General features: G+C 46.1%; 37 non-coding genes across 37 annotated transcripts; all 37 read right to left on the reverse strand.

The window, feature by feature from the left end:
- Nucleotides 1-163: 163 nt before the first annotated feature.
- On the reverse strand, nt 164-282 carry LOC120898984. Its single transcript, XR_005738792.1, has one exon. It is a non-coding gene; the product is annotated as a 5S ribosomal RNA (ribosomal RNA).
- A 380-nt stretch (nt 283-662) lies between these two features.
- On the reverse strand, nt 663-781 carry LOC120898986. Its single transcript, XR_005738793.1, has one exon. It is a non-coding gene; the product is annotated as a 5S ribosomal RNA (ribosomal RNA).
- Nucleotides 782-1158: 377 nt separating this feature from the next.
- LOC120898987 lies at nt 1159-1277 on the reverse strand. The gene has a single exon (XR_005738794.1). It is a non-coding gene; the product is annotated as a 5S ribosomal RNA (ribosomal RNA).
- A 379-nt stretch (nt 1278-1656) lies between these two features.
- On the reverse strand, nt 1657-1775 carry LOC120898989. The gene has a single exon (XR_005738796.1). It is a non-coding gene; the product is annotated as a 5S ribosomal RNA (ribosomal RNA).
- Nucleotides 1776-2157: 382 nt separating this feature from the next.
- LOC120898990 lies at nt 2158-2276 on the reverse strand. Its single transcript, XR_005738797.1, has one exon. It is a non-coding gene; the product is annotated as a 5S ribosomal RNA (ribosomal RNA).
- Nucleotides 2277-2656: 380 nt separating this feature from the next.
- Nucleotides 2657-2775, reverse strand: LOC120898991. Its single transcript, XR_005738798.1, has one exon. It is a non-coding gene; the product is annotated as a 5S ribosomal RNA (ribosomal RNA).
- Nucleotides 2776-3153: 378 nt separating this feature from the next.
- On the reverse strand, nt 3154-3272 carry LOC120898992. Its single transcript, XR_005738799.1, has one exon. It is a non-coding gene; the product is annotated as a 5S ribosomal RNA (ribosomal RNA).
- A 381-nt stretch (nt 3273-3653) lies between these two features.
- On the reverse strand, nt 3654-3772 carry LOC120898993. Its single transcript, XR_005738800.1, has one exon. It is a non-coding gene; the product is annotated as a 5S ribosomal RNA (ribosomal RNA).
- A 379-nt stretch (nt 3773-4151) lies between these two features.
- On the reverse strand, nt 4152-4270 carry LOC120898994. The gene has a single exon (XR_005738801.1). It is a non-coding gene; the product is annotated as a 5S ribosomal RNA (ribosomal RNA).
- Nucleotides 4271-4650: 380 nt separating this feature from the next.
- LOC120898995 lies at nt 4651-4769 on the reverse strand. Its single transcript, XR_005738802.1, has one exon. It is a non-coding gene; the product is annotated as a 5S ribosomal RNA (ribosomal RNA).
- A 379-nt stretch (nt 4770-5148) lies between these two features.
- LOC120898996 lies at nt 5149-5267 on the reverse strand. The gene has a single exon (XR_005738803.1). It is a non-coding gene; the product is annotated as a 5S ribosomal RNA (ribosomal RNA).
- A 379-nt stretch (nt 5268-5646) lies between these two features.
- LOC120898997 lies at nt 5647-5765 on the reverse strand. The gene has a single exon (XR_005738804.1). It is a non-coding gene; the product is annotated as a 5S ribosomal RNA (ribosomal RNA).
- A 379-nt stretch (nt 5766-6144) lies between these two features.
- Nucleotides 6145-6263, reverse strand: LOC120898998. The gene has a single exon (XR_005738805.1). It is a non-coding gene; the product is annotated as a 5S ribosomal RNA (ribosomal RNA).
- Nucleotides 6264-6645: 382 nt separating this feature from the next.
- LOC120899000 lies at nt 6646-6764 on the reverse strand. The gene has a single exon (XR_005738807.1). It is a non-coding gene; the product is annotated as a 5S ribosomal RNA (ribosomal RNA).
- A 382-nt stretch (nt 6765-7146) lies between these two features.
- Nucleotides 7147-7265, reverse strand: LOC120899001. The gene has a single exon (XR_005738808.1). It is a non-coding gene; the product is annotated as a 5S ribosomal RNA (ribosomal RNA).
- A 381-nt stretch (nt 7266-7646) lies between these two features.
- On the reverse strand, nt 7647-7765 carry LOC120899002. The gene has a single exon (XR_005738809.1). It is a non-coding gene; the product is annotated as a 5S ribosomal RNA (ribosomal RNA).
- Nucleotides 7766-8144: 379 nt separating this feature from the next.
- LOC120899003 lies at nt 8145-8263 on the reverse strand. The gene has a single exon (XR_005738810.1). It is a non-coding gene; the product is annotated as a 5S ribosomal RNA (ribosomal RNA).
- A 378-nt stretch (nt 8264-8641) lies between these two features.
- Nucleotides 8642-8760, reverse strand: LOC120899004. Its single transcript, XR_005738811.1, has one exon. It is a non-coding gene; the product is annotated as a 5S ribosomal RNA (ribosomal RNA).
- Nucleotides 8761-9106: 346 nt separating this feature from the next.
- On the reverse strand, nt 9107-9225 carry LOC120899005. Its single transcript, XR_005738812.1, has one exon. It is a non-coding gene; the product is annotated as a 5S ribosomal RNA (ribosomal RNA).
- A 381-nt stretch (nt 9226-9606) lies between these two features.
- LOC120899006 lies at nt 9607-9725 on the reverse strand. Its single transcript, XR_005738813.1, has one exon. It is a non-coding gene; the product is annotated as a 5S ribosomal RNA (ribosomal RNA).
- Nucleotides 9726-10100: 375 nt separating this feature from the next.
- LOC120899007 lies at nt 10101-10219 on the reverse strand. Its single transcript, XR_005738814.1, has one exon. It is a non-coding gene; the product is annotated as a 5S ribosomal RNA (ribosomal RNA).
- Nucleotides 10220-10597: 378 nt separating this feature from the next.
- On the reverse strand, nt 10598-10716 carry LOC120899008. The gene has a single exon (XR_005738815.1). It is a non-coding gene; the product is annotated as a 5S ribosomal RNA (ribosomal RNA).
- A 377-nt stretch (nt 10717-11093) lies between these two features.
- Nucleotides 11094-11212, reverse strand: LOC120899009. Its single transcript, XR_005738816.1, has one exon. It is a non-coding gene; the product is annotated as a 5S ribosomal RNA (ribosomal RNA).
- Nucleotides 11213-11593: 381 nt separating this feature from the next.
- Nucleotides 11594-11712, reverse strand: LOC120899011. The gene has a single exon (XR_005738818.1). It is a non-coding gene; the product is annotated as a 5S ribosomal RNA (ribosomal RNA).
- Nucleotides 11713-12090: 378 nt separating this feature from the next.
- Nucleotides 12091-12209, reverse strand: LOC120899012. Its single transcript, XR_005738819.1, has one exon. It is a non-coding gene; the product is annotated as a 5S ribosomal RNA (ribosomal RNA).
- Nucleotides 12210-12590: 381 nt separating this feature from the next.
- On the reverse strand, nt 12591-12709 carry LOC120899013. The gene has a single exon (XR_005738820.1). It is a non-coding gene; the product is annotated as a 5S ribosomal RNA (ribosomal RNA).
- Nucleotides 12710-13088: 379 nt separating this feature from the next.
- On the reverse strand, nt 13089-13207 carry LOC120899014. The gene has a single exon (XR_005738821.1). It is a non-coding gene; the product is annotated as a 5S ribosomal RNA (ribosomal RNA).
- A 378-nt stretch (nt 13208-13585) lies between these two features.
- LOC120899015 lies at nt 13586-13704 on the reverse strand. Its single transcript, XR_005738822.1, has one exon. It is a non-coding gene; the product is annotated as a 5S ribosomal RNA (ribosomal RNA).
- A 379-nt stretch (nt 13705-14083) lies between these two features.
- Nucleotides 14084-14202, reverse strand: LOC120899017. The gene has a single exon (XR_005738824.1). It is a non-coding gene; the product is annotated as a 5S ribosomal RNA (ribosomal RNA).
- A 378-nt stretch (nt 14203-14580) lies between these two features.
- On the reverse strand, nt 14581-14699 carry LOC120899018. Its single transcript, XR_005738825.1, has one exon. It is a non-coding gene; the product is annotated as a 5S ribosomal RNA (ribosomal RNA).
- A 379-nt stretch (nt 14700-15078) lies between these two features.
- On the reverse strand, nt 15079-15197 carry LOC120899019. The gene has a single exon (XR_005738826.1). It is a non-coding gene; the product is annotated as a 5S ribosomal RNA (ribosomal RNA).
- A 379-nt stretch (nt 15198-15576) lies between these two features.
- LOC120899020 lies at nt 15577-15695 on the reverse strand. The gene has a single exon (XR_005738827.1). It is a non-coding gene; the product is annotated as a 5S ribosomal RNA (ribosomal RNA).
- Nucleotides 15696-16073: 378 nt separating this feature from the next.
- LOC120899021 lies at nt 16074-16192 on the reverse strand. Its single transcript, XR_005738828.1, has one exon. It is a non-coding gene; the product is annotated as a 5S ribosomal RNA (ribosomal RNA).
- A 379-nt stretch (nt 16193-16571) lies between these two features.
- Nucleotides 16572-16690, reverse strand: LOC120899023. The gene has a single exon (XR_005738830.1). It is a non-coding gene; the product is annotated as a 5S ribosomal RNA (ribosomal RNA).
- Nucleotides 16691-17068: 378 nt separating this feature from the next.
- Nucleotides 17069-17187, reverse strand: LOC120899024. Its single transcript, XR_005738831.1, has one exon. It is a non-coding gene; the product is annotated as a 5S ribosomal RNA (ribosomal RNA).
- Nucleotides 17188-17565: 378 nt separating this feature from the next.
- On the reverse strand, nt 17566-17684 carry LOC120899025. Its single transcript, XR_005738832.1, has one exon. It is a non-coding gene; the product is annotated as a 5S ribosomal RNA (ribosomal RNA).
- A 379-nt stretch (nt 17685-18063) lies between these two features.
- Nucleotides 18064-18182, reverse strand: LOC120899026. The gene has a single exon (XR_005738833.1). It is a non-coding gene; the product is annotated as a 5S ribosomal RNA (ribosomal RNA).
- Nucleotides 18183-18449: the final 267 nt, after the last annotated feature.

Consider the following 18449-nt stretch of genomic DNA (forward strand, 5'->3'; position numbering starts at 1 on the left):
ATAAATAGAACAACATCGCCCTTCGAGGGAAGCGTTAGAAGAAGGAAAGAATTCATCCAAAGGAACTTTTTCACAGCGTACTGGGATGACCACAAGGACGATGGATACATTCCATGCGACCAAACACATCCCCGATGAGGCTGAGAAAAGCAAAAGGTGAAGATGCCAACGACACATGGTTTTCCCAAGTGGTCACCCACCTAAGTACTAGCCATGCCCGATGTTGCTTAACTTCGGTGATCGGACGAGAACCGGTGTTTTCAACATGGTATGGTCGTTGACAACCATGCCCGCCGCTAACACGCAACATAAACCAACGTCACACCGCCGTCTAACGTTCAAATCTAATGTGGAATTCATCTTTTCTGCAGCCTCCACAAGTCACAGGGCACAAGCTACAGTGCTTTTCACACAATAAAACACATCTTCATGAGTGGTTGTTTGAGAAAAAGTATGTTCGACCACAGTTCCCCACTCCAACATATGCTACGAAGGGCTATAAATAGAACAACATCGCCCTTCGAGGGAAGCGTTAGAAGAAGGAAAGAATTCATCCAAAAGGAACTTTTTCACAGCGTACTGGGATGACCACAAGGACGATGGATACATTCCATGCGACCAAACACATCCCCGATGAGGCTGAGAAAAGCAAAAGGTGAAGATGCCAACGACACATGGTTTTCCCAAGTGGTCACCCACCTAAGTACTAGCCATGCCCGATGTTGCTTAACTTCGGTGATCGGACGAGAACCGGTGTTTTCAACATGGTATGGTCGTTGACAACCATGCCCGCCGCTAACACGCAACATAAACCAACGTCACACCGCCGTCTAACGTTCAAATCTAATGTGGAATTCATCTTTCTGCAGCCTCCACAAGTCACAGGCACAAGCTACAGTGCTTTTCACACAATAAAACACATTTTCAATAGTGGTTGTTTGAGAAAAGTATGTTCGACCACAGTTCCCCACTCCAACATATGCTACGAAGGGCTATAAATAGAACAACATCGCCCTTCGAGGGAAGCGTTAGAAGAAGGAAAGAATTCATCCAAAAGGAACTTTTTCACAGCGTACTGGGATGACCACAAGGACGATGGATACATTCCATGCGACCAAACACATCCCCGATGAGGCTGAGAAAAGCAAAAGGTGAAGATGCCAACGACACATGGTTTTCCCAAGTGGTCACCCACCTAAGTACTAGCCATGCCCGATGTTGCTTAACTTCGGTGATCGGACGAGAACCGGTGTTTTCAACATGGTATGGTCGTTGACAACCATGCCCGCCGCTAACACGCAACATAAACCAACGTCACACCGCCGTCTAACGTTCAAATCTAATGTGGAATTCATCTTTTCTGCAGTCTCCACAAGTCACAGGGCACAAGCTACAGTGCTTTTCACACAATAAAACACATTTTCAATAGTGGTTGTTTGAGAAAAAGTATGTTCGACCACAGTTCCCCACTCCAACATATGCTACGAAGGGCTATAAATAGAACAACATCGCCCTTCGAGGGAAGCGTTAGAAGAAGGAAACAATTCATCCAAAGGAACTTTTTCACAGCGTACTGGGATGACCACAAGGACGATGGATACATTCCATGCGACCAAACACATCCCCGATGAGGCTGAGAAAAGCAAAAGGTGAAGATGCCAACGACACATGGTTTTCCCAAGTGGTCACCCACCTAAGTACTAGCCATGCCCGATGTTGCTTAACTTCGGTGATCGGACGAGAACCGGTGTTTTCAACATGGTATGGTCGTTGACAACCATGCCCGCCGCTAACACGCAACATAAACCAACGTCACACCGCCGTCTAACGTTCAAATCTAATGTGGAATTCATCTTTTCTGCAGCCTCCACAAGTCACAGGGCACAAGCTACAGTGCTTTTCACACAATAAAACACATTTTCAATAGTGGTTGTTTGAGAAAAAGTATGTTCGACCACAGTTCCCCCACTCCAACATATGCTACGAAGGGCTATAAATAGAACAACATCGCCTTTTGAGGGAAGCGTTAGAAGAAGGAAAGAATTCATCCAAAAAGAACTTTTTCACAGCGTACTGGGATGACCACAAGGACGATGGATACATTCCATGCGACCAAACACATCCCCGATGAGGCTGAGAAAAGCAAAAAGGTGAAGATGCCAACGACACATGGTTTTCCCAAGTGGTCACCCACCTAAGTACTAGCCATGCCCGATGTTGCTTAACTTCGGTGATCGGACGAGAACCGGTGTTTTCAACATGGTATGGTCGTTGACAACCATGCCCGCCGCTAACACGCAACATAAACCAACGTCACACCGCCGTCTAACGTTCAAATCTAATGTGGAATTCATCTTTTCTGCAGCCTCCACAAGTCACAGGGCACAAGCTACAGTGCTTTTCACACAATAAAACACATTTTCAATAGTGGTTGTTTGAGAAAAAGTATGTTCGACCACAGTTCCCCACTCCAACATATGCTACGAAGGGCTATAAATAGAACAACATCGCCCTTCGAGGGAAGCGTTAGAAGAAGGAAACAATTCATCCAAAAGGAACTTTTTCACAGCGTACTGGGATGACCACAAGGACGATGGATACATTCCATGCGACCAAACACATCCCCGATGAGGCTGAGAAAAGCAAAAGGTGAAGATGCCAACGACACATGGTTTTCCCAAGTGGTCACCCACCTAAGTACTAGCCATGCCCGATGTTGCTTAACTTCGGTGATCGGACGAGAACCGGTGTTTTCAACATGGTATGGTCGTTGACAACCATGCCCGCCGCTAACACGCAACATAAACCAACGTCACACCGCCGTCTAACGTTCAAATCTAATGTGGAATTCATCTTTTCTGCAGCCTCCACAAGTCACAGGCACAAGCTACAGTGCTTTTCACACAATAAAACACATCTTCAATATTGGTTGTTTGAGAAAAAGTATGTTCGACCACAGTTCCCCACTCCAACATATGCTACGAAGGGCTATAAATAGAACAACATCGCCCTTCGAGGGAAGCGTTAGAAGAAGGAAACAATTCATCCAAAGGAACTTTTTCACAGCGTACTGGGATGACCACAAGGACGATGGATACATTCCATGCGACCAAACACATCCCCGATGAGGCTGAGAAAAGCAAAAGGTGAAGATGCCAACGACACATGGTTTTCCCAAGTGGTCACCCACCTAAGTACTAGCCATGCCCGATGTTGCTTAACTTCGGTGATCGGACGAGAACCGGTGTTTTCAACATGGTATGGTCGTTGACAACCATGCCCGCCGCTAACACGCAACATAAACCAACGTCACACCGCCGTCTAACGTTCAAATCTAATGTGGAATTCATCTTTTCTGCAGCCTCCACAAGTCACAGGACACAAGCTTCAGTGCTTTTCACACAATAAAACACATTTTCAATAGTGGTTGTTTGAGAAAAAGTATGTTCGACCACAGTTCCCCCACTCCAACATATGCTACGAAGGGCTATAAATAGAACAACATCGCCCTTCGAGGGAAGCGTTAGAAGAAGGAAAGAATTCATCCAAAAGGAACTTTTTCACAGCGTACTGGGATGACCACAAGGACGATGGATACATTCCATGCGACCAAACACATCCCCGATGAGGCTGAGAAAAGCAAAAGGTGAAGATGCCAACGACACATGGTTTTCCCAAGTGGTCACCCACCTAAGTACTAGCCATGCCCGATGTTGCTTAACTTCGGTGATCGGACGAGAACCGGTGTTTTCAACATGGTATGGTCGTTGACAACCATGCCCGCCGCTAACACGCAACATAAACCAACGTCACACCGCCGTCTAACGTTCAAATCTAATGTGGAATTCATCTTTTCTGCAGCCTCCACAAGTCACAGGGCACAAGCTACAGTGCTTTTCACACAATAAAACACATTTTCAATAGTGGTTGTTTGAGAAAAAGTATGTTCGACCACAGTTCCCCACTCCAACATATGCTACGAAGGGCTATAAATAGAACAACATCGCCCTTCGAGGGAAGCGTTAGAAGAAGGAAACAATTCATCCAAAGGAACTTTTTCACAGCGTACTGGGATGACCACAAGGACGATGGATACATTCCATGCGACCAAACACATCCCCGATGAGGCTGAGAAAAGCAAAAGGTGAAGATGCCAACGACACATGGTTTTCCCAAGTGGTCACCCACCTAAGTACTAGCCATGCCCGATGTTGCTTAACTTCGGTGATCGGACGAGAACCGGTGTTTTCAACATGGTATGGTCGTTGACAACCATGCCCGCCGCTAACACGCAACATAAACCAACGTCACACCGCCGTCTAACGTTCAAATCTAATGTGGAATTCATCTTTTCTGCAGTCTCCACAAGTCACAGGACACAAGCTACAGTGCTTTTCACACAATAAAACACATTTTCAAGAGTGGTTGTTTGAGAAAAAGTATGTTCGACCACAGTTCCCCACTCCAACATATGCTACGAAGGGCTATAAATAGAACAACATCGCCCTTCGAGGGAAGCGTTAGAAGAAGGAAACAATTCATCCAAAAGGAACTTTTTCACAGCGTACTGGGATGACCACAAGGACGATGGATACATTCCATGCGACCAAACACATCCCCGATGAGGCTGAGAAAAGCAAAAGGTGAAGATGCCAACGACACATGGTTTTCCCAAGTGGTCACCCACCTAAGTACTAGCCATGCCCGATGTTGCTTAACTTCGGTGATCGGACGAGAACCGGTGTTTTCAACATGGTATGGTCGTTGACAACCATGCCCGCCGCTAACACGCAACATAAACCAACGTCACACCGCCGTCTAACGTTCAAATCTAATGTGGAATTCATCTTTTCTGCAGCCTCCACAAGTCACAGGGCACAAGCTACAGTGCTTTTCACACAATAAAACACATTTTCAATAGTGGTTGTTTGAGAAAAGTATGTTCGACCACAGTTCCCCACTCCAACATATGCTACGAAGGGCTATAAATAGAACAACATCGCCCTTCGAGGGAAGCGTTAGAAGAAGGAAACAATTCATCCAAAAGGAACTTTTTCACAGCGTACTGGGATGACCACAAGGACGATGGATACATTCCATGCGACCAAACACATCCCCGATGAGGCTGAGAAAAGCAAAAGGTGAAGATGCCAACGACACATGGTTTTCCCAAGTGGTCACCCACCTAAGTACTAGCCATGCCCGATGTTGCTTAACTTCGGTGATCGGACGAGAACCGGTGTTTTCAACATGGTATGGTCGTTGACAACCATGCCCGCCGCTAACACGCAACATAAACCAACGTCACACCGCCGTCTAACGTTCAAATCTAATGTGGAATTCATCTTTTCTGCAGCCTCCACAAGTCACAGGGCACAAGCTACAGTGCTTTTCACACAATAAAACACATTTTCAATAGTGGTTGTTTGAGAAAAAGTATGTTCGACCACAGTTCCCCACTCCAACATATGCTACGAAGGGCTATAAATAGAACAACATCGCCCTTCGAGGGAAGCGTTAGAAGAAGGAAACAATTCATCCAAAGGAACTTTTTCACAGCGTACTGGGATGACCACAAGGACGATGGATACATTCCATGCGACCAAACACATCCCCGATGAGGCTGAGAAAAGCAAAAGGTGAAGATGCCAACGACACATGGTTTTCCCAAGTGGTCACCCACCTAAGTACTAGCCATGCCCGATGTTGCTTAACTTCGGTGATCGGACGAGAACCGGTGTTTTCAACATGGTATGGTCGTTGACAACCATGCCCGCCGCTAACACGCAACATAAACCAACGTCACACCGCCGTCTAACGTTCAAATCTAATGTGGAATTCATCTTTTCTGCAGCCTCCACAAGTCACAGGGCACAAGCTTCAGTGCTTTTCACACAATAAACACATTTTCAATAGTGGTTGTTTGAGAAAAAGTATGTTCGACCACAGTTCCCCACTCCAACATATGCTACGAAGGGCTATAAATAGAACAACATCGCCCTTCGAGGGAAGCGTTAGAAGAAGGAAACAATTCATCCAAAAGGAACTTTTTCACAGCGTACTGGGATGACCACAAGGACGATGGATACATTCCATGCGACCAAACACATCCCCGATGAGGCTGAGAAAAGCAAAAGGTGAAGATGCCAACGACACATGGTTTTCCCAAGTGGTCACCCACCTAAGTACTAGCCATGCCCGATGTTGCTTAACTTCGGTGATCGGACGAGAACCGGTGTTTTCAACATGGTATGGTCGTTGACAACCATGCCCGCCGCTAACACGCAACATAAACCAACGTCACACCGCCGTCTAACGTTCAAATCTAATGTGGAATTCATCTTTTTCTGCCAGTCTCCACAAGTCACAGGACACAAGCTTCAGTGCTTTTCACACAATAAAACACATTTTCAAAAGTGGTTGTTTGAGAAAAAGTATGTTCGACCACAGTTCCCCACTCCAACATATGCTACGAAGGGCTATAAATAGAACAACATCGCCCTTCGAGGGAAGCGTTAGAAGAAGGAAACAATTCATCCAAAAGGAACTTTTTCACAGCGTACTGGGATGACCACAAGGACGATGGATACATTCCATGCGACCAAACACATCCCCGATGAGGCTGAGAAAAGCAAAAGGTGAAGATGCCAACGACACATGGTTTTCCCAAGTGGTCACCCACCTAAGTACTAGCCATGCCCGATGTTGCTTAACTTCGGTGATCGGACGAGAACCGGTGTTTTCAACATGGTATGGTCGTTGACAACCATGCCCGCCGCTAACACGCAACATAAACCAACGTCACACCGCCGTCTAACGTTCAAATCTAATGTGGAATTCATCTTTTCTGCAGCCTCCACAAGTCACAGGGCACAAGCTACAGTGCTTTTCACACAATAAAACACATCTTCAACTAGGTGGTTGTTTGAGAAAAGTATGTTCGACCACAGTTCCCCACTCCAACATATGCTACGAAGGGCTATAAATAGAACAACATCGCCCTTCGAGGGAAGCGTTAGAAGAAGGAAAGAATTCATCCAAAAGGAACTTTTTCACAGCGTACTGGGATGACCACAAGGACGATGGATACATTCCATGCGACCAAACACATCCCCGATGAGGCTGAGAAAAGCAAAAAGGTGAAGATGCCAACGACACATGGTTTTCCCAAGTGGTCACCCACCTAAGTACTAGCCATGCCCGATGTTGCTTAACTTCGGTGATCGGACGAGAACCGGTGTTTTCAACATGGTATGGTCGTTGACAACCATGCCCGCCGCTAACACGCAACATAAACCAACGTCACACCGCCGTCTAACGTTCCAAATCTAGTGTGGAATTCATCTTTTCTGCAGCCTCCACAAGTCACAGGGCACAAGCTACAGTGCTTTTCACACAATAAAACACATCTTCAACTAGTGGTTGTTTGAGAAAAGTATGTTCGACCACAGTTCCCCACTCCAACATATGCTACGAAGGGCTATAAATAGAACAACATCGCCCTTCGAGGGAAGCGTTAGAAGAAGGAAACAATTCATCCAAAAGGAACTTTTTCACAGCGTACTGGGATGACCACAAGGACGATGGATACATTCCATGCGACCAAACACATCCCCGATGAGGCTGAGAAAAGCAAAAGGTGAAGATGCCAACGACACATGGTTTTCCCAAGTGGTCACCCACCTAAGTACTAGCCATGCCCGATGTTGCTTAACTTCGGTGATCGGACGAGAACCGGTGTTTTCAACATGGTATGGTCGTTGACAACCATGCCCGCCGCTAACACGCAACATAAACCAACGTCACACCGCCGTCTAACGTTCAAATCTAATGTGGAATTCATCTTTTCTGCAGCCTCCACAAGTCACAGGGCTCAAGCTACAGTGCTTTTCACACAATAAAACACATTTTCAATAGTGGTTGTTTGAGAAAAAGTATGTTCGACCACAGTTCCCCACTCCAACATATGCTACGAAGGGCTATAAATAGAACAACATCGCCCTTCGAGGGAAGCGTTAGAAGAAGGAAAGAATTCATCCAAAGGAACTTTTTCACAGCGTACTGGGATGACCACAAGGACGATGGATACATTCCATGCGACCAAACACATCCCCGATGAGGCTGAGAAAAGCAAAAGGTGAAGATGCCAACGACACATGGTTTTCCCAAGTGGTCACCCACCTAAGTACTAGCCATGCCCGATGTTGCTTAACTTCGGTGATCGGACGAGAACCGGTGTTTTCAACATGGTATGGTCGTTGACAACCATGCCCGCCGCTAACACGCAACATAAACCAACGTCACACCGCCGTCTAACGTTCAAATCTAATGTGGAATTCATCTTTTCTGCAGCCTCCACAAGTCACAGGCACAAGCTACAGTGCTTTTCACACAATAAAACACATCTTCATTAGTGGTTGTTTGAGAAAAGTATGTTCGACCACAGTTCCCCACTCCAACATATGCTACGAAGGGCTATAAATAGAACAACATCGCCCTTCGAGGGAAGCGTTAGAAGAAGGAAACAATTCATCCAAAAGGAACTTTTTCACAGCGTACTGGGATGACCACAAGGACGATGGATACATTCCATGCGACCAAACACATCCCCGATGAGGCTGAGAAAAGCAAAAGGTGAAGATGCCAACGACACATGGTTTTCCCAAGTGGTCACCCACCTAAGTACTAGCCATGCCCGATGTTGCTTAACTTCGGTGATCGGACGAGAACCGGTGTTTTCAACATGGTATGGTCGTTGACAACCATGCCCGCCGCTAACACGCAACATAAACCAACGTCACACCGCCGTCTAACGTTCAAATCTAATGTGGAATTCATCTTTTCTGCAGCCTCCACAAGTCACAGTGCACAAGCTACAGTGCTTTTCACACAATAAAACACATCTTCAATAGTGGTTGTTTGAGAAAAAGTATGTTCGACCACAGTTCCCCACTCCAACATATGCTACGAAGGGCTATAAATTCAACACGAGGGAATAAGAATTCACACTTTTTCACAGCGTACTGGGATGACCACAAGGACGATGGATACATTCCATGCGACCAAACACATCCCCGATGAGGCTGAGAAAAGCAAAAGGTGAAGATGCCAACGACACATGGTTTTCCCAAGTGGTCACCCACCTAAGTACTAGCCATGCCCGATGTTGCTTAACTTCGGTGATCGGACGAGAACCGGTGTTTTCAACATGGTATGGTCGTTGACAACCATGCCCGCCGCTAACACGCAACATAAACCAACGTCACACCGCCGTCTAACGTTCAAATCTAATGTGGAATTCATCTTTTCTGCAGCCTCCACAAGTCACAGGACACAAGCTTCAGTGCTTTTCACACAATAAAACACATTTTCAATAGTGGTTGTTTGAGAAAAGTATGTTCGACCACAGTTCCCCCACTCCAACATATGCTACGAAGGGCTATAAATAGAACAACATCGCCTTTTGAGGGAAGCGTTAGAAGAAGGAAAGAATTCATCCAAAAAGAACTTTTTCACAGCGTACTGGGATGACCACAAGGACGATGGATACATTCCATGCGACCAAACACATCCCCGATGAGGCTGAGAAAAGCAAAAAGGTGAAGATGCCAACGACACATGGTTTTCCCAAGTGGTCACCCACCTAAGTACTAGCCATGCCCGATGTTGCTTAACTTCGGTGATCGGACGAGAACCGGTGTTTTCAACATGGTATGGTCGTTGACAACCATGCCCGCCGCTAACACGCAACATAAACCAACGTCACACCGCCGTCTAACGTTCAAATCTAATGTGGAATTCATCTTTTCTGCAGCCTCCACAAGTCACAGGACACAAGCTACAATGCTTATCACACAATAAAACACATTTTCAATGGTTGTTTGAGAAAAGTATGTTCGACCACAGTTCCCCACTCCAACATATGCTACGAAGGGCTATAAATAGAACAACATCGCCCTTCGAGGGAAGCGTTAGAAGAAGGAAACAATTCATCCAAAGGAACTTTTTCACAGCGTACTGGGATGACCACAAGGACGATGGATACATTCCATGCGACCAAACACATCCCCGATGAGGCTGAGAAAAGCAAAAGGTGAAGATGCCAACGACACATGGTTTTCCCAAGTGGTCACCCACCTAAGTACTAGCCATGCCCGATGTTGCTTAACTTCGGTGATCGGACGAGAACCGGTGTTTTCAACATGGTATGGTCGTTGACAACCATGCCCGCCGCTAACACGCAACATAAACCAACGTCACACCGCCGTCTAACGTTCAAATCTAATGTGGAATTCATCTTTTCTGCAGCCTCCACAAGTCACAGGACACAAGCTACAATGCTTATCACACAATAAAACACATTTTCAATAGTGGTTGTTTGAGAAAAAGTATGTTCGACCACAGTTCCCCACTCCAACATATGCTACGAAGGGCTATAAATAGAACAACATCGCCCTTCGAGGGAAGCGTTAGAAGAAGAAACAATTCATCCAAAGGAACTTTTTCACAGCGTACTGGGATGACCACAAGGACGATGGATACATTCCATGCGACCAAACACATCCCCGATGAGGCTGAGAAAAGCAAAAGGTGAAGATGCCAACGACACATGGTTTTCCCAAGTGGTCACCCACCTAAGTACTAGCCATGCCCGATGTTGCTTAACTTCGGTGATCGGACGAGAACCGGTGTTTTCAACATGGTATGGTCGTTGACAACCATGCCCGCCGCTAACACGCAACATAAACCAACGTCACACCGCCGTCTAACGTTCAAATCTAATGTGGAATTCATCTTTTCTGCAGCCTCCACAAGTCACAGGACACAAGCTACAATGCTTATCACACAATAAAACACATTTTCAATAGTGGTTGTTTGAGAAAAAGTATGTTCGACCACAGTTCCCCACTCCAACATATGCTACGAAGGGCTATAAATAGAACAACATCGCCCTTCGAGGGAAGCGTTAGAAGAAAACAATTCATCCAAAAGGAACTTTTTCACAGCGTACTGGGATGACCACAAGGACGATGGATACATTCCATGCGACCAAACACATCCCCGATGAGGCTGAGAAAAGCAAAAGGTGAAGATGCCAACGACACATGGTTTTCCCAAGTGGTCACCCACCTAAGTACTAGCCATGCCCGATGTTGCTTAACTTCGGTGATCGGACGAGAACCGGTGTTTTCAACATGGTATGGTCGTTGACAACCATGCCCGCCGCTAACACGCAACATAAACCAACGTCACACCGCCGTCTAACGTTCAAATCTAATGTGGAATTCATCTTTTCTGCAGCCTCCACAAGTCACAGGACACAAGCTTCAGTGCTTTTCACACAATAAAACACATTTTCAATAGTGGTTGTTTGAGAAAAAGTATGTTCGACCACAGTTCCCCCACTCCAACATATGCTACGAAGGGCTATAAATAGAACAACATCGCCCTTCGAGGGAAGCGTTAGAAGAAGGAAAGAATTCATCCAAAAGGAACTTTTTCACAGCGTACTGGGATGACCACAAGGACGATGGATACATTCCATGCGACCAAACACATCCCCGATGAGGCTGAGAAAAGCAAAAGGTGAAGATGCCAACGACACATGGTTTTCCCAAGTGGTCACCCACCTAAGTACTAGCCATGCCCGATGTTGCTTAACTTCGGTGATCGGACGAGAACCGGTGTTTTCAACATGGTATGGTCGTTGACAACCATGCCCGCCGCTAACACGCAACATAAACCAACGTCACACCGCCGTCTAACGTTCAAATCTAATGTGGAATTCATCTTTTCTGCAGCCTCCACAAGTCACAGGACACAAGCTTCAGTGCTTTTCACACAATAAAACACATTTTCAATAGTGGTTGTTTGAGAAAAGTATGTTCGACCACAGTTCCCCACTCCAACATATGCTACGAAGGGCTATAAATAGAACAACATCGCCCTTCGAGGGAAGCGTTAGAAGAAGGAAACAATTCATCCAAAGGAACTTTTTCACAGCGTACTGGGATGACCACAAGGACGATGGATACATTCCATGCGACCAAACACATCCCCGATGAGGCTGAGAAAAGCAAAAGGTGAAGATGCCAACGACACATGGTTTTCCCAAGTGGTCACCCACCTAAGTACTAGCCATGCCCGATGTTGCTTAACTTCGGTGATCGGACGAGAACCGGTGTTTTCAACATGGTATGGTCGTTGACAACCATGCCCGCCGCTAACACGCAACATAAACCAACGTCACACCGCCGTCTAACGTTCAAATCTAATGTGGAATTCATCTTTTCTGCAGCCTCCACAAGTCACAGGACACAAGCTTCAGTGCTTTTCACACAATAAAACACATTTTCAATAGTGGTTGTTTGAGAAAAAGTATGTTCGACCACAGTTCCCCCACTCCAACATATGCTACGAAGGGCTATAAATAGAACAACATCGCCCTTCGAGGGAAGCGTTAGAAGAAGGAAAGAATTCATCCAAAAGGAACTTTTTCACAGCGTACTGGGATGACCACAAGGACGATGGATACATTCCATGCGACCAAACACATCCCCGATGAGGCTGAGAAAAGCAAAAGGTGAAGATGCCAACGACACATGGTTTTCCCAAGTGGTCACCCACCTAAGTACTAGCCATGCCCGATGTTGCTTAACTTCGGTGATCGGACGAGAACCGGTGTTTTCAACATGGTATGGTCGTTGACAACCATGCCCGCCGCTAACACGCAACATAAACCAACGTCACACCGCCGTCTAACGTTCAAATCTAATGTGGAATTCATCTTTTCTGCAGCCTCCACAAGTCACAGGGCTCAAGCTACAGTGCTTTTCACACAATAAAACACATTTTCAATAGTGGTTGTTTGAGAAAAAGTATGTTCGACCACAGTTCCCCACTCCAACATATGCTACGAAGGGCTATAAATAGAACAACATCGCCCTTCGAGGGAAGCGTTAGAAGAAGGAAACAATTCATCCAAAGGAACTTTTTCACAGCGTACTGGGATGACCACAAGGACGATGGATACATTCCATGCGACCAAACACATCCCCGATGAGGCTGAGAAAAGCAAAAGGTGAAGATGCCAACGACACATGGTTTTCCCAAGTGGTCACCCACCTAAGTACTAGCCATGCCCGATGTTGCTTAACTTCGGTGATCGGACGAGAACCGGTGTTTTCAACATGGTATGGTCGTTGACAACCATGCCCGCCGCTAACACGCAACATAAACCAACGTCACACCGCCGTCTAACGTTCAAATCTAATGTGGAATTCATCTTTTCTGCAGCCTCCACAAGTCACAGGGCACAAGCTACAGTGCTTTTCACACAATAAAACACATTTTCAATAGTGGTTGTTTGAGAAAAGTATGTTCGACCACAGTTCCCCACTCCAACATATGCTACGAAGGGCTATAAATAGAACAACATCGCCCTTCGAGGGAAGCGTTAGAAGAAGGAAAGAATTCATCCAAAGGAACTTTTTCACAGCGTACTGGGATGACCACAAGGACGATGGATACATTCCATGCGACCAAACACATCCCCGATGAGGCTGAGAAAAGCAAAAGGTGAAGATGCCAACGACACATGGTTTTCCCAAGTGGTCACCCACCTAAGTACTAGCCATGCCCGATGTTGCTTAACTTCGGTGATCGGACGAGAACCGGTGTTTTCAACATGGTATGGTCGTTGACAACCATGCCCGCCGCTAACACGCAACATAAACCAACGTCACACCGCCGTCTAACGTTCAAATCTAATGTGGAATTCATCTTTTCTGCAGCCTCCACAAGTCACAGGGCACAAGCTACAGTGCTTTTCACACAATAAAACACATTTTCAATAGTGGTTGTTTGAGAAAAAGTATGTTCGACCACAGTTCCCCACTCCAACATATGCTACGAAGGGCTATAAATAGAACAACATCGCCCTTCGAGGGAAGCGTTAGAAGAAGGAAACAATTCATCCAAAGGAACTTTTTCACAGCGTACTGGGATGACCACAAGGACGATGGATACATTCCATGCGACCAAACACATCCCCGATGAGGCTGAGAAAAGCAAAAGGTGAAGATGCCAACGACACATGGTTTTCCCAAGTGGTCACCCACCTAAGTACTAGCCATGCCCGATGTTGCTTAACTTCGGTGATCGGACGAGAACCGGTGTTTTCAACATGGTATGGTCGTTGACAACCATGCCCGCCGCTAACACGCAACATAAACCAACGTCACACCGCCGTCTAACGTTCAAATCTAATGTGGAATTCATCTTTTCTGCAGCCTCCACAAGTCACAGGGCTCAAGCTACAGTGCTTTTCACACAATAAAACACATTTTCAATAGTGGTTGTTTGAAAAAGTATGTTCGACCACAGTTCCCCACTCCAACATATGCTACGAAGGGCTATAAATAGAACAACATCGCCCTTCGAGGGAAGCGTTAGAAGAAGGAAACAATTCATCCAAAAGGAACTTTTTCACAGCGTACTGGGATGACCACAAGGACGATGGATACATTCCATGCGACCAAACACATCCCCGATGAGGCTGAGAAAAGCAAAAGGTGAAGATGCCAACGACACATGGTTTTCCCAAGTGGTCACCCACCTAAGTACTAGCCATGCCCGATGTTGCTTAACTTCGGTGATCGGACGAGAACCGGTGTTTTCAACATGGTATGGTCGTTGACAACCATGCCCGCCGCTAACACGCAACATAAACCAACGTCACACCGCCGTCTAACGTTCAAATCTAATGTGGAATTCATCTTTTCTGCAGCCTCCACAAGTCACAGGACACAAGCTTCAGTGCTTTTCACACAATAAAACACATTTTCAATAGTGGTTGTTTGAGAAAAAGTATGTTCGACCACAGTTCCCCCACTCCAACATATGCTACGAAGGGCTATAAATAGAACAACATCGCCCTTCGAGGGAAGCGTTAGAAGGAGAAACAATTCATCCAAAGGAACTTTTTCACAGCGTACTGGGATGACCACAAGGACGATGGATACATTCCATGCGACCAAACACATCCCCGATGAGGCTGAGAAAAGCAAAAGGTGAAGATGCCAACGACACATGGTTTTCCCAAGTGGTCACCCACCTAAGTACTAGCCATGCCCGATGTTGCTTAACTTCGGTGATCGGACGAGAACCGGTGTTTTCAACATGGTATGGTCGTTGACAACCATGCCCGCCGCTAACACGCAACATAAACCAACGTCACACCGCCGTCTAACGTTCAAATCTAATGTGGAATTCATCTTTTCTGCAGCCTCCACAAGTCACAGGGCACAAGCTACAGTGCTTTTCACACAATAAAACACATTTTCAATAGTGGTTGTTTGAGAAAAAGTATGTTCGACCACAGTTCCCCACTCCAACATATGCTACGAAGGGCTATAAATAGAACAACATCGCCCTTCGAGGGAAGCGTTAGAAGAAGGAAACAATTCATCCAAAGGAACTTTTTCACAGCGTACTGGGATGACCACAAGGACGATGGATACATTCCATGCGACCAAACACATCCCCGATGAGGCTGAGAAAAGCAAAAGGTGAAGATGCCAACGACACATGGTTTTCCCAAGTGGTCACCCACCTAAGTACTAGCCATGCCCGATGTTGCTTAACTTCGGTGATCGGACGAGAACCGGTGTTTTCAACATGGTATGGTCGTTGACAACCATGCCCGCCGCTAACACGCAACATAAACCAACGTCACACCGCCGTCTAACGTTCAAATCTAATGTGGAATTCATCTTTTCTGCAGCCTCCACAAGTCACAGGACACAAGCTTCAGTGCTTTTCACACAATAAAACACATTTTCAATAGTGGTTGTTTGAGAAAAGTATGTTCGACCACAGTTCCCCACTCCAACATATGCTACGAAGGGCTATAAATAGAACAACATCGCCCTTCGAGGGAAGCGTTAGAAGAAGGAAAGAATTCATCCAAAGGAACTTTTTCACAGCGTACTGGGATGACCACAAGGACGATGGATACATTCCATGCGACCAAACACATCCCCGATGAGGCTGAGAAAAGCAAAAGGTGAAGATGCCAACGACACATGGTTTTCCCAAGTGGTCACCCACCTAAGTACTAGCCATGCCCGATGTTGCTTAACTTCGGTGATCGGACGAGAACCGGTGTTTTCAACATGGTATGGTCGTTGACAACCATGCCCGCCGCTAACACGCAACATAAACCAACGTCACACCGCCGTCTAACGTTCAAATCTAATGTGGAATTCATCTTTTCTGCAGCCTCCACAAGTCACAGGACACAAGCTTCAGTGCTTTTCACACAATAAAACACATTTTCAATAGTGGTTGTTTGAGAAAAAGTATGTTCGACCACAGTTCCCCACTCCAACATATGCTACGAAGGGCTATAAATAGAACAACATCGCCCTTCGAGGGAAGCGTTAGAAGAAGGAAACAATTCATCCAAAGGAACTTTTTCACAGCGTACTGGGATGACCACAAGGACGATGGATACATTCCATGCGACCAAACACATCCCCGATGAGGCTGAGAAAAGCAAAAGGTGAAGATGCCAACGACACATGGTTTTCCCAAGTGGTCACCCACCTAAGTACTAGCCATGCCCGATGTTGCTTAACTTCGGTGATCGGACGAGAACCGGTGTTTTCAACATGGTATGGTCGTTGACAACCATGCCCGCCGCTAACACGCAACATAAACCAACGTCACACCGCCGTCTAACGTTCAAATCTAATGTGGAATTCATCTTTTCTGCAGCCTCCACAAGTCACAGGCTCAAGCTACAGTGCTTTTCACACAATAAAACACATTTTCAATAGTGGTTGTTTGAGAAAAAGTATGTTCGACCACAGTTCCCCACTCCAACATATGCTACGAAGGGCTATAAATAGAACAACATCGCCCTTCGAGGGAAGCGTTAGAAGAAGGAAACAATTCATCCAAAGGAACTTTTTCACAGCGTACTGGGATGACCACAAGGACGATGGATACATTCCATGCGACCAAACACATCCCCGATGAGGCTGAGAAAAGCAAAAGGTGAAGATGCCAACGACACATGGTTTTCCCAAGTGGTCACCCACCTAAGTACTAGCCATGCCCGATGTTGCTTAACTTCGGTGATCGGACGAGAACCGGTGTTTTCAACATGGTATGGTCGTTGACAACCATGCCCGCCGCTAACACGCAACATAAACCAACGTCACACCGCCGTCTAACGTTCAAATCTAATGTGGAATTCATCTTTTCTGCAGCCTCCACAAGTCACAGGGCACAAGCTACAGTGCTTTTCACACAATAAAACACATTTTCAATAGTGGTTGTTTGAGAAAAGTATGTTCGACCACAGTTCCCCACTCCAACATATGCTACGAAGGGCTATAAATAGAACAACATCGCCCTTCGAGGGAAGCGTTAGAAGAAGGAAACAATTCATCCAAAGGAACTTTTTCACAGCGTACTGGGATGACCACAAGGACGATGGATACATTCCATGCGACCAAACACATCCCCGATGAGGCTGAGAAAAGCAAAAGGTGAAGATGCCAACGACACATGGTTTTCCCAAGTGGTCACCCACCTAAGTACTAGCCATGCCCGATGTTGCTTAACTTCGGTGATCGGACGAGAACCGGTGTTTTCAACATGGTATGGTCGTTGACAACCATGCCCGCCGCTAACACGCAACATAAACCAACGTCACACCGCCGTCTAACGTTCAAATCTAATGTGGAATTCATCTTTTCTGCAGCCTCCACAAGTCACAGGGCACAAGCTTCAGTGCTTTTCACACAATAAAACACATTTTCAATAGTGGTTGTTTGAGAAAAAGTATGTTCGACCACAGTTCCCCACTCCAACATATGCTACGAAGGGCTATAAATAGAACAACATCGCCCTTCGAGGGAAGCGTTAGAAGAAGGAAACAATTCATCCAAAGGAACTTTTTCACAGCGTACTGGGATGACCACAAGGACGATGGATACATTCCATGCGACCAAACACATCCCCGATGAGGCTGAGAAAAGCAAAAGGTGAAGATGCCAACGACACATGGTTTTCCCAAGTGGTCACCCACCTAAGTACTAGCCATGCCCGATGTTGCTTAACTTCGGTGATCGGACGAGAACCGGTGTTTTCAACATGGTATGGTCGTTGACAACCATGCCCGCCGCTAACACGCAACATAAACCAACGTCACACCGCCGTCTAACGTTCAAATCTAATGTGGAATTCATCTTTTCTGCAGCCTCCACAAGTCACAGGGCACAAGCTACAGTGCTTTTCACACAATAAAACACATTTTCAATAGTGGTTGTTTGAGAAAAGTATGTTCGACCACAGTTCCCCACTCCAACATATGCTACGAAGGGCTATAAATAGAACAACATCGCCCTTCGAGGGAAGCGTTAGAAGAAGGAAACAAT

This window comes from Anopheles arabiensis, chromosome 2 (assembly GCF_016920715.1).
Source record: "Anopheles arabiensis isolate DONGOLA chromosome 2, AaraD3, whole genome shotgun sequence".
NCBI lineage: Eukaryota > Metazoa > Arthropoda > Insecta > Diptera > Culicidae > Anopheles > Anopheles arabiensis.